Genomic DNA, 12,567 nt, shown 5'->3' with positions numbered 1-12,567 from the left:
TATGCCTTTCCATGCTCCCAGACCAGAAATTTCCCAAGTGCAGAGGCCACCTATCTTCGGAGTGAAGCTCCGTAAGCTCCCTAGATCCTGCCTTCGATCGCAGGGGCTACAGCCTGGTCTGACTCTTTAGGAAACTTGCCTCCTGCTGGGAGTCCCTGGGCCGCCAGGAAGGTGAGGAGCGAACAGGAAGCTTAGCATTTCCTTCACAAACCTCCAAAGAAACCTGGGAAACACTTAAAGAAGAAGATCCATATGTCTTCCTGTGATGTCTGGGAAGCCAGAACACAAAATCACCATTTTTCTCCGTCAGTGTAGGCCTCGCCCTTTTGTCTCCTGTCCTCCGCTTGGCCCCTCTAATCCCTTTTGATGGGATGTTAGCAAGTTAGAAAAAGAGCTCAAGGCATCAATAAGAGATACTAAAACAGCTCACCAAACCTCAGTGGTTTTGTGCAGTCAGTGGGCTGGCTCGCTCCTGTTAATGAATAATTCAGCCTGGCTGTGTCAGAGACGGTCAGACGAGGGGCTACGTGCATGCAGAACAGAAGCACCCGTCTGACTGGAGGCAGGTTTCCAAACAGTGTAAAAGGAGAGGAAGCCAGAGAAGAAAAGGAGAAGGGAAGTGAGGGTGAGAATGTTGTAGAAGGGGCCACAGCAGGAGGTCCCTGAGCCTAGAGAGACTGCCTCTTCCCGCCGAGATCAGGAGGCCGAAGCTATAAGGCAAGGCGGCCAGCCAGAGCGTTGGCTGGGAGAGGGTCAGGTGGGTGACAGACAGGAGGGCTGGCTTGCAGAAGGAGGGTTAGGGACTCCCCGGGCAGAAACGAAAAGACGTGGCTGGGACGCTTGGGTGGCTCAATCCGTTGGGCGTCTGACTCATGATTTCGGCTCTTGTGATCTCATGGGTTTTGACCTCATGGGTCATGGGATGGAGCCACGCATTGGCCTCCGCACTCAGCTGGGTGTCTGCTTGGGATTCTCTCCTTTTGCCCCTCCTCTCTCTCTTTCTCAAATAAATTAATAAATAAATCTTTAAAAAAAAAAAAAAAAGAAGGACTTCCCTGAATAGGTCAGGGTGGGCTGGTGGGTAGGGGGCTCAAAGTGTCCTTGGTCACCCAGCGTCCAGCTTCTGAGAGTGACAGCCCTCAAGATTTTGAGGGTAGGACCCAGAAGGGGAGAAGTCTATTAGCGCTGAAGAGGGTGGGGGGGGGTGGGGAAGGGACAGAGTCAGGCAGGATGTGGCCCCCCCACCCCCCCACCCCCGCCCCAAGCCTGCAAGGTACAGAGGGAGTTGCAGAGAGGTTCTCCCCTCTGTCTGCTGGGGCACTGAGCCGCGCCCTGGGTGCCCTCAAAACTAGCATGCAGATCTGCTTTCCACTTCTTCGATGTGTCCACCTTCATTCGAGGCCCAAACTGGGGGCCACGGGGGTGGTTTCTAAAAATGGAAGAAGAGGCATCTACTGATTCCTTCAAAATGTGAGCTCCTCTCTCCTGCCCTCTCGAGTAAGTACATCCCCACCTCTTCTCCTTGACGCCTTTCTTCCCAGAATAAGCCAGGATATTGTTTTGTCTTACTTTCCCCGGGAACTGGGAACAACAGTTGCCCGCACCAAAAAGAACTTGTTAAGTGCTCCGAATTCCTCTGGGAGGCGGGTGTGTTTTGTGAGCTGGAGCTATTGTTATCACACATTAGAATTTAAGCTTCGCTGTCGTTGGTATCTTGAAAGTCGAGGACAATCCATAAAGGCTTCATCGAAATCAAGGCATACATCCGCGGGTGCTAAGAATTCATGTGGGAGAGATCCATTAGCAGTAAATAAAGGGCCGAAAAGGGGCAGAGGGAGGCTGGGGCCTGAGATCCGAGGCCAGGACCCAGGATAGGCACAGGGAGAAGTCTTTGGCTGACACCTGCCAAAGGGAGCCCTTGGAACTGCCGACTGCCTGTCTACGGAGAAAAGCAAAAATTAGGGGGCCTAGCCATGGTCGCCTTGTCTGTCCCCTGTCTCAGCCACGTCTGGACAGATGAGACACCCACACGGATACTCAAGGACATCCTAAAGAGTGGGACCATCTGAATTAAAAGCCTAAAACGGGGGTGAGAGACTGCCCCTGCTTCCTAGTAGAAGGTGACACGCGCGGCTCTCCGCATCTGGAGCTGGAGAGGTGGAGTGAGGCTCCCACAATTTGAATTTTTATGAATCTTATTACTATCGGTGATGTTATAAATCATTAATAAGGCAGCTGCATGGGAGGTATTGTCCAGCGGAGGGAAGGAAGGAAGGAAGGAAGGCATGTAAGGAGAGAGAGAGGGAGAGGGAAGGGTGGCAGGCTAATATTTACTGAGCCGTGACATACACTGGGCTCTCTGCTTGGAGCCCGCACACACATTATCTCCTACACGTTAACCCAGACAGCTGCAGGCCGAGCTTAACTCTTTGTGTCCCACAGTTTTTCCCTGTTTGTTTACCTGTCCTCTGTCTGGGACTTTGGAATTCTGGTCCATATCCCCCGACTTTCGATCCCAGGGGGCTCTCTTGGAGGCAAGAGCTGTCAGGACCTATTGGCCAGCATTGACTAACCTCTAAGCCAGGAAGGGAGCCGAAGAGCCTGCTGGTGGCTTGTGCTGGTGGCTTGTGCCGCTGGCTGGGAGGAAGTGGAGGGGAAGAAGCAGAGGAGGGAGGGAAAGGGGAAGGTGGAAGGAAAGGGGAGGAGAGGGGCCGAGGGGCCTCAGAACAGCTCATCTTCCCAGATGTGCACGGGGACCCTTGCACTTGACGGGCCCTCTGGGAAGGAGGCTGGGGCTGGAGTCACGGCCGCCGTGCCCAGTCTTTCCTGTCCCAGGGAGGCTGGGGCCCTGTTCTACCTCCCTCCTCACTCACTTTTCCTCCAGAAGCTCCGTTGCCTCCTCCGCGGAAGCCCACTAGCTCTCTCTCAGGCCTGAGTCAATTCCGACCTTCAACCGTCCACTGTAGCGTGTCAGCCCTGTGAGAGCAGGGACTTGGCCTGTTTTGCACAAAGCTGCGTCTGGCACATAGTAGGCACTCAGAAAATATTTGTTGAGTGAGTCTGGTCTCCTTTCTTCCCTGGGAGAGACATCGTTTGCAAGGAAACCCACGTCTCTCTGCCCTTGGACTCGCTCACAGCGGCAGTGTGGACGGAGCAGATGGAGACGTACAAGTCCTGGCTGTTCTCACACAGCTTCCCTGGGGTCCCCGCTTCCCAGCAGGGTCAGTAACCTGCTGTGGAAACACCAGCCTGTCCCTTCCTTTGGCCTAGCAGAGCAGGGGGGGACAAGGAGGGAGTTCTTCTTGGCGAACTCCCAGCAAGGCCAGTCAGCTTGAGGCTTGAGTTCACAGTCAGAGGAGGAAGGGGGTGTAGGGGGCAGGCATCGTGCTGCACAGGGTGGGGGGGGAGGGTGTTGAGAGAGAAAGGGACCCAGGAAAGCCTGCCCTCTTCAGTGGGAGTTTAATTTATTTATTTTATTTTTAAAATAAAATAAATAAATATATAATTTATTTACTTATTAAATTAATTAACTATTTATCTATTTTTCAAAAGATTTTAAAAGAGGGAGGCCTCTTCTCTTAGAGACTCAATTACAGCTGACGTGACCACGGTTCTCTCATCCCCCTGCCTGGGTCACGCCGTGGAAGGCTTTCAAACTCTAGAATACTCGAGTCCAAGGACGCTCGGGCGGGAAGAGTTCCCCAGCAGTCATCTAGGTCATCCCTCTGTCGCACGCAGGTCCCCTGGGTGCCTCCTGATTGGCAAGCTGGGAGGGAGATCGGCGTCCACCAGGGTCCTTCAGCCTTCCTGCTTCCCTGGCCAGGAATTCCCCTCCGGCTCCCACACCTCCCCTTTCCAGCCAGGTCAGGACCTGAGAGAGGTTAAAAGTCCATTCTCCTGGGCGGAGCTAGCATGCTCCTGGACTTGGTGGTCGTGGGTTCTTCTTTATTCAGAGGGAATACCTGGAGTCTGGGCTCTAGGCTTTGGCATGGAACAGCCCTTGCGGCTGGGTGCCCAGGGGCCAGAATCTGGGCAGGGGCTTTCCTGTTCGTTGATGGCAGGCTGGACCTTCCCCAACAGATCCAGAATGAGCCTTCTCGTAGACGGAGAGAAAACATAGTCGCTATCCTGCCTGGTCTTCTGGAATTGCTGCCTGAGAAGGAAAACAGATGTTGACTCACTTCTCCTTACCTGGCACCCGTTTCATCCCCAAATTCAGGGAGCTAATTCTGGGTCCTGGAATTTCCCTGTTTGTTATGAGACCCCTTCCCCCATGTTTCTCCAGGTCGTGAAGCTAATCCAGCTTGGAAGAAATCCAGGCTGGGAAACTTTCCCCAGGACTTGGGGGTACCAGATGCTTCCATCGTATTAGCCGTCTGGTCTCTGGAGCAGCCCCCCAAGGGGGCCACAAGTTGGGCACTGATCTCTGCCCATTTGGGATCTTTGCTTGGGTTCCAGAAGGACAATCATGTCATTTGCATGAGTTTTGGCTCAACGTTCCTTGTTCCCCTGCTCCTTCTGGGGGTTCCCTCTCCTGGCTCCTCCTTGCACCTCTCCTCTCGGGGGTTAGCAGAACCTGGAAGGGTATCCTGCCAATAGACGGCCAAAAGGCAGAGCAGGCAGCCGTGGCTGTGGCAGTGCCAGCAAGAGGACGGGCGATTAAAACAAAATGATTCATCTCGGAAATGAGTGCAAATCGCTTTCCATTTACAGGAATCGGGGCTGGGCTCCAAACAGCCTCTGTGGGCTCGTGGCAGGGATGGGAGTCTGGGCCATTGACCGGTAAGTAATGAGCTTTGCTGAGTGCTCCCTGCTGACTCTGTGGAGAGGAGCTCTGGCTGAGCCAAGGAATGGGCAGGAGAGGCCTGAGGCTGTTAGGAGGCAGGGGAGAGTGGGGCAGGGCTCCTGTACAGTGATCCTGGAAATCTAAAGCGGTCCTGGGCCCCCTTATTTTTGGAGGCCTCTGGACACATCAGGCTGGGGTTACCTACCCTGTTGATGGGTCACAGAGATGCGGGGGTCCACAAGGCTACTTCAAGAGTATGCCAGACATCGAGGAGTCAGAAATGAATAAAGCACGCTCTTGTCCTTCAGGGGACTCATAGTCCAGGGGCAAGCCATTGGCAAGTCAACAAAGAAGGCTAAAAGAACCATGAGAGAGATGGCATCAGAGGAGCCCAAAGTGGGGAGAAGCCTGTCCTACCTGGAGGGGGTGAGGGTATCCCAGAAAGGCACCCGGGTAACTCTTGTGCTGCATCGAAGATGACGGATGTTTCTCCAGGTGGACTGAGGGGGTGTAGCAGGTGGGGGAGGGGTGTCAATGTGGCCAAAGAGAGAAGTGTGAGGAAATGGCATAGGAGATGTCTGTTTGGAAAGTGCTAGAATTGGGATGGCCTACCATGGCTGAGTTGGGGAGAGGAGTGGAAGCTGAGACAGGGGTTGGTGTGGGTTTGTTGGGGTTCAGGGGACTGGGAATGCCACATGATGGAGTTTGGGCTGACCCTAGAGGCAGTGGAGGCCACTGGGAGCATGAAGGCATGGGCGTGTGATGAGGTCAGGCTTGCATTTTTTGGGGAACTTCCAGGCCCCCTGGGTTTTTCAATTATATCCCATTTAAACAAACCTACACTGTTCTGGGTAAAGAATCGGAAACACGTCTGTCATACGGTTAGCGTTTATTTTAAAAAGGCAGTGGGTACATGGGTGTATATAAATTTTATTCTCTGTGCTTTTCTTTGGGTTTTTCAATTTCAAAATTAATAGTGAATTTTTGTATATTTATGCAACAGGATACCGTGCTTATAAAGGGCCCTTGGGTGGCTCAGTGGGTTAAGTCTCTGCCTTTGGCTCCGGTCAGGATCTCAGGGTCTGCTCAGCGAGGAGCCTTCTTTCCCCTCTCTCTCTCTGCCTACTTGTGGTCCCTCTGCCAAATAAATAAATACAATCTTAAAAAAAAAAAAAGAAGAATGCAGGTAAAATATGTCCCTTCTCATAACTAAATGCTTGCAATCGATTTTTTTAAAGTTACAAAACAGAATCTAATAAGATGATTCTATTTTCATGAAAACAACAAACAAACAAACAAATAACACAGATTTGGAAGGAAGCCACTGGACAGTAACTGTGGTACAATTACCAGTGAGGCTGAGATTTGGATGCAGATAGAGACAGGGCAGAATTTTTATTTTCTATTTTATGCCTTTGAGAATTGTTTGATTCTTTATAAGGTACCTGTATTCTTTTAGAGCATTCTAAAGGATGCTATATGTATTCTTTTTTTTTTTTTTTTTTGTCTTTCTACTAACCTTTTATTTTGATGCAATTTCAAACCCACAGAGTAAAAAAAACTGGCCTGTCATCTTTCCCCGGGGCTCACCATGGCCTGACTTCTTGCCTCACACCTCCATCCCTCTCCCTCATTAAAACAAAACAAAACAAAACAAAACAAAACAACCACATCATTCATGACCTCCCGTTTGCAAATCCCAGTGGCTGCTTTTCTGTCTTTACCTTCTGGACCATCTCTGCTTTTGACCCTGCTGTCTTCTCCTTCCTTTCCAGAAATTAGGGCCTGGAGCCCTAATTCTCCTGTGGTTCCTCTCTTGCTTCTCTGACTTTCCTCTTGTGTTCTCTTTTTCAGGCTCCTCCTTTCCTGAGCTCCTTAAACACTGGCGTTTCCCGGAGCTCCAGCCCAGGGCCAAGCGCTCTGTTGAGGGCGATCACTTCTTGCAAGAGTTCGTCCACTCCACTGACGCCAACTCTCCTCTCTATGCTGAGGACGCCCAGTTATGTCCCTGGCCCCCATCCTTTCCTTCCATTTCAGATACCCACATTCAAATGCCTGTTGGACACGTGTGCCCTTTGGTCATCTACAGATATTCTACGTTCCCTGGTCTCAAGCACATGGGCATGTCCTTGCCCTCCCGCTAGCCGTTCTCCCCTTACGTGTCCCCCGCCTCCGGTAACACCCCAGCATCCTTCACGTGGACAACCACGACCGACTCCTGGGCTCCTATCTTCCTCCAGATGACTCCCTCTCTCACCCTACAGTCAAGCTGACCACCTTAGGATGCAAATCTCCCTGTGTCTTGCCCGGAGAACACCTGCTGGGTGTCACCTGCAGGTCCCAGCTCCTCAGCTAGGGACACGTGGCCCCTCCCCGTCTCTCCAGCTCATGCTGTGCCCCACCCTGCCACAGGGGCCCATGTCCCCCTATGTTTGCTCAAGTTATTTCCCTGGCAGGAAGCCACTTTCTCCTTTCTTTTCTTGCAAACTCCTCCTTCAACATTGACCCCTGTGGGCGCCTCCCCCCTCACCAACTCCAGCTGGGACCCCTGCCCCATTAATGTGTCCTTGTGTTCTTTTTCTTACAAGTGTCTCTACATCTACCAAACAATTTTGATAAAATCTCGGGTTCATGTTTGTCTCTACTTTCTGCAAACCTTGGAGGGTAAGGGGTTTGCACGTTTTTGTACATGGTCCTATTCCTTTATACCCTTAGTGCCCGGCACAGACTGGCTGCTGATCTGTGCTTGCTTAACTGAGGGAGGCCTTCCCTGCTGACTTAGCCGCCTCTCCCTGCCTCCTTCTGATCGCCGCAAGCTCTACTGCGTACCCCCTCTTTCTCGATCAGTGCAGGTGTCCTGGCCCTGGGCTGTGGCATCCGCTCCTGTCCCACTCTCTGTCCCTGTCCCCAGGCTTCCCTCCTTCCTCTTCTGCTTTTTTCCTTCATCTTTTCTTCTGCTTGTTCCCTTCTATTTTAAGCAGTTTTCGCTACCTTTCCAGAGGCTTCTCTCCCACTCTTCTCCCCAGTGGGGGCCATTCAGGGCAGTTTCAGCCCACTCCTGGCCCAGGTGTCTGCAACAGGACTTCACATAATTACCTTCACAATGGGGCCTAATGACTGTAAAGCATTTTCATGTCAACCCACGCGATTCCAGATTTACAGCAACTAAGACCTGGTGACAGCTGAATGCTTATCCCACCGGGCCCCTCTTTGGAGTGTCTTTTGGGGGATCTACCTTCCCAGCCTCCCGGGGAAGAAGGTCACTTGCTGACAGGCTTTCTTTTCTACTACCTGGGAACAAAAAAGAAGTGCCTGAGCTTGTCTAGATAAGAGGGAGGCTTGACGGAAGTGACGTTGGAGGAATGACTGGGAATTGATGAGGAGACAAGAGGGCCGTGAAGGGACATCTGTCATGTGTGTGATTGCCCAATATCTGAACACCCTTCCTCCTTTAGAGGGATCCCGCATCACATGAGTCTTAGTGGATGTGGGCCTCCATCTTCTTTTTTCTTTTTCTCTTTAAAGATTTTACTTATTTATTTATTTTAGAAAGAAAGTGAGCAGGGGGAGAGGCAGAGGGAGAGGGAGAGGGAGAACTTCAAGCAGACTCTGTGCTGACCATGGAGCCCGATGTGGGGCTCGATTCCATGACCCTAAGGTCACGACCTGAGCTGCAACCAAGAGTCAGACGCTTAACCGACTGAGCCACCCAGGAAGCCCGGGACTCCATCTTCTACTCCACACACCGAGGGGGCAGATTTTCTGTCTCTTGGCCCTCCTTGCTGCACAGGCATATGCAGGAGGAGGGCAGAGGGACGGTAGAGGGAGCTTGGAGGGAAGGCGGGCCCCTGGAACCTGAGTTTAACCAATCTGATGCCCTCCTTGGGGGTCTTCGGGATTTTGAAACTGGAGAGAGGGACAGGAAGGGCCGGGACAGTTGGCAAGGGTAGCCTGCTCTGAAATCTTAGCAGCAAATATCTAGTCTGGGGCCAGCGGGATGCCAGCAGGGAAGAGGCAGAACCAGCAGCTGTGTCCCAACCAGACGCCGCCTATCACTGGCCTCCTCTGCCATGCAGCCTTCCTTCGTTCCTGTCTGTGGTGGGAGCTGCGGCTCAGCTTGGCCCATCAATTCTTCAGCCACCAGGGTACCTGCTTCAGCTAGTGCGAGCTGGTTTCTGTTGTTTGCCACCAGGCTACCTGCCCTGTTTATGCTGGGAACAGCATTGAGGAAGCTGGGAATGGTAGAGTGTGGAGTCTGGGGAAAGGTGGGTGGGGTGATGTAGCTGGAGTGCAGCCGATGTAAAGAAAACAAGTTAACCGAACCTGGAGGGAGAGAGAGGCAGATGTTCGTGGTCTTGTCAACCAGATTAAGAAAATTGGCTTCCCTCCCTACCCCCACCCCAGAACAGCCACTGAAAAGTTTAAGCAGAGAGAGTCATGGTGAGGCTTGTTCTTTAGGGAGATCCTAAGAGATCACTGTGGTGCTGGCTTAGAGCAGGGCCACTACTATCCCTGGAAGAGATTTAACAAAATGACACCTCCTTTAGGCAGCCTCTATTCTGCAGGGTGTACTGCTCGTGGGGCAGAGTGCCACTAAATTTCAGCCCCATTTTCTTGCTCCCTTGGTAGAAAGCACAGGTACCACAATTTTTCTCAGGGGCCTGGATTGAGAGATGCAGGCTTACAGTAGTGCCCCAACTTTGCTTTCTCCTGACACTGACCACCACCCCCTCTCTCCTGACCAAATACTGCCTCTCTCAGTCCCTGAAACAAAACCACTTTTCTTGGCTTGTTCTTAAGAGACGCAGTTCTTCATTGGCTAGAAATTGGCTTTCTAGACAGGGCCTCTGCCCTAAGCTGGTTCTGCTAGTATCTCTAATTCTTCTCCCTGTTCCTATAACCATTGGGGGTTTCCTTACATGTCTACTCAAGCCCTCCAGGAAGAGTAATGGCCACGCCCTGCGGCTGATCCATGTGAACGTTGCCTGCATCGTGAATGCCAGAGCGTGGAATGAAGGGCTGACCCTTCTGCCCTCGGCCCCTGGGCCATCACACACGGAGCAGGCTCTAAACCAGGGACTTGGGAATCTGTCTGTCAATAGAACCTCAGAGGTCATTTGGCCTAAGCTCTCGCTCAGAGCAGGAGCCTCCTTGACTGCAGCCTTGTCAATGAACCCTGGCCTCTGCCTGAATACCTCCAGTGATGGGGAACTCACTACTCAGGGCAGCAAATCACCGGCAAGTTCCTTCTTTTATGGTGAGGTTTGCCTTAGTTCTGGGATGTGAGAGGTACAGAAAAGCCACTGCACTGGTCAATTTTACAACCAGTTGCTTTATTACTTGGCCTCTGCCCTCTCAGGATCCTGGTCACATTTGGAACACATGGAGAGGCCAATCGATGCCTGTGTCCCCTTTCACAGAAGCTGAGGTTGGGCCGGTGCTTGAATGACCTTCTCAAGGTCACACACACTTTGACACTGCTGTGGAGCTTCTGGGTCATTCCTGCATGTCCTTTTGTCTGCTTGGTGCCTCTTCCTGCTCCCTAGGGCCCCTGTCCTTGGATAGCCTGACACTGACCCAGCCCGAGGGGACAGGGTGCTGTTGGAGTGGGGCCTCTAAACCTCACCAGTGACACAGTGACCCAGGAGACGAGCATGGAGACTCATGTGGTTCTACTTGGGGGCAGGCAGGGTGAATTTTCCCCATCTGTGTTTGCTCTTCTCTCCTCCCATTAGGTGTGCTGGCCCAGTGGTGGGAGCTGAGGTATGTGTGGGCAGTGGGAGGCTGTGAGTGTGTGTTTGTGTGCATGTGCACAGCTGTGTGGGAGGGCATCCCTGCAGGAGGCTTCAAGACAGAGAGGTCTCTCCTTGCCCACTCACTCAGCAGCAGCCCTCACCCTGAATGGGCCTTCTGAAGCTTCCTGGGTCCTACAGGAACAAAACGGAAGCTGCGGATAGGCTGTGTGGTTTCCTTGGCAACCTGGAAACATGGGTGGGGGAGGGGACGGTGGGAACCAGAGAGAAGGGAGTGATTTGGCTCCACCACCAGCTTCAGCCCCCCTCTTCTCCCCTCAAAATAGCTCAGGATAAAATGTTGAGCTGGTCTCAGCATCCTCCTGGGAAAGGGGGAGGGAACACAGGCAGCAGGGACGGAACAGAGGTGCCCCTCAGAAAAGGGAACCAGGAGCCGGGCTCCAAAACCGGTCTTCAGGAGGAGTCCGGCACCCCCTGCTTCTCCTTTCCTACAAAGGTGACTTACCTCTGTTATTATCCATTCTCATCTTCTTTTCCTGACAGCTCTCAGGACCCCCAGCCTCACCCCCTCCCAAACTAACCAGAACCCCAGACCCCCAGGTTCTCCTCCTGACTGGCAGGGAAGCAAGGAGTGGGTGTCTTCCCAAGTCCCCCCACTGAGCCTCAGGACTGCTCCATTCCTAGAAAGCAGGAGTCTCAACCAAGTTGGAGGCGGAAAGTCGAGTCGGTTCATTAAGAACAAAAGACGTCTATTAGTAATTAGCAAAACTGTCTCCCCTACTGCAGGGTCCCCTCCCAAGTGAGCAGGCTCCCAGCGCCTGCCTTCGCTTGAACCAGCTCCCCAGGGCTCTATGATCCACGCCTAGTAATTCCCTGACAGCCCTCTGGCCTTTCCTAAAGTGTAGGCCTCTGGACCTAATTAACCCCATCCCTGATCCCTGGTCCTTGGTCTTGGGTGCTAGAATTCCTTTCTTTGAGAACTGTGGGAGTTCTGAAGGCATTTCTGCATGCATTTCCAAACCAAACAACCCTGGCGAGCCCTAACCCTGCCATTAAAATTTAGTGGAGGCACCCCAGCCTGCCCTTGGCACAGACCAGACTCCATGAAGGGGGACTCCCCGCGCTCTGGGAGCCGCTCTGGGAGCCGCGCCGCAGCGCAGGTGGGAGGCAGGAGGAGGGCCGAGGGGGCTGTAGGGCGTCGTGCACTCGCAGTCTTCCCTGATGAGTCAGTCTGGGGCTTGCATGGAGGAAGGTCCCGCACTGGGAGTGACGAGGGCAGAGTTCTAGTCTGGCACAGACTCTGAGCAGCTGTGGGTAGGAGGAAGATAGCCACGCGTCTGGTGGCCACGGCCCCGAACCAAGCACTGGGACACACAGTCTGACAAACACTTGGTGGTGGGCAGGGACAATGAAGCAGATTTGCAACGGAACAGATGGTTGCCACGACCGTGATCCCTTTGCTGAGTCTGGTCTTTCTCGTCTCCCTCCACACCTGCCCAGCCCATACTGTCCAGGACGTGTTTGTCTAGATGTGCTTGGCCTTCTGCCTCCAGGTATCAAGGATTCCAGGGGCATGGTTCCACTGCCCTTCCCCACTGGTGGCCCCTTGCCTCTCTGCTCCTTCAACAGCAAGACAGCAGGGCCCAGATCACATTATGATCTGAAGATCACATTATCTTCAGACATACAGAATACATAAAGGGCAAGATCACAACCGCACACTGTAGCTGTTCCTGGCTCCCAGAAACAAACCACTGTGAGTCCCATTGAAACCCTGTTCGACTCCCTGACGACAATCTCTTCTTTGCCCAGAAGACCCTTCTCTGGGATTTGGTCATGACCACCTTCCAGACGTTCAGCATCCTAGGATCCCTGCCTCTTTTATAGGGAGCGGGCCCAAGAGGTCCTTGGGTCTGTCTTTGGCATCAGAACTCTCCAACCTGGTCCAGCCCTGGGAGAAGAGAGGACGGCTGCCCACCTCCTCCTCCTGGCTAGTCAGGCAGGCAACAGCGCTGGAAGGCCACCCAG

General features: G+C 52.9%; 1 long non-coding RNA gene across 3 annotated transcripts; it reads left to right on the top strand.

The window, feature by feature from the left end:
• Window positions 1-529: 529 nt before the first annotated feature.
• On the top strand, window positions 530-7,593 carry LOC309849917. 3 transcript variants are annotated; one of them, XR_014303987.1, is made up of 4 exons: window positions 530-625; window positions 4,081-4,194; window positions 4,286-4,782; window positions 6,641-7,593. It is a non-coding gene; the product is annotated as an uncharacterized lncRNA (long non-coding RNA). The 3 variants fall into 3 exon arrangements; XR_014303988.1 differs by lacking the exon at window positions 530-625 and adding an exon at window positions 785-1,497; XR_014303989.1 differs by lacking the exon at window positions 530-625 and having other exon boundaries at window positions 3,620-4,194.
• The last annotated feature ends 4,974 nt before the right edge of the window (window positions 7,594-12,567 follow it).

The sequence above is a fragment of the Mustela nivalis genome (genome assembly GCF_964662115.1).
Source record: "Mustela nivalis genome assembly, chromosome: 16".
In the NCBI taxonomy this organism is placed as follows: Eukaryota; Metazoa; Chordata; class Mammalia; order Carnivora; family Mustelidae; genus Mustela; species Mustela nivalis.
The sequence above is the reverse complement of the archived record's forward strand: the minus strand, read 5'-3'. Positions and strand labels throughout refer to the sequence as shown.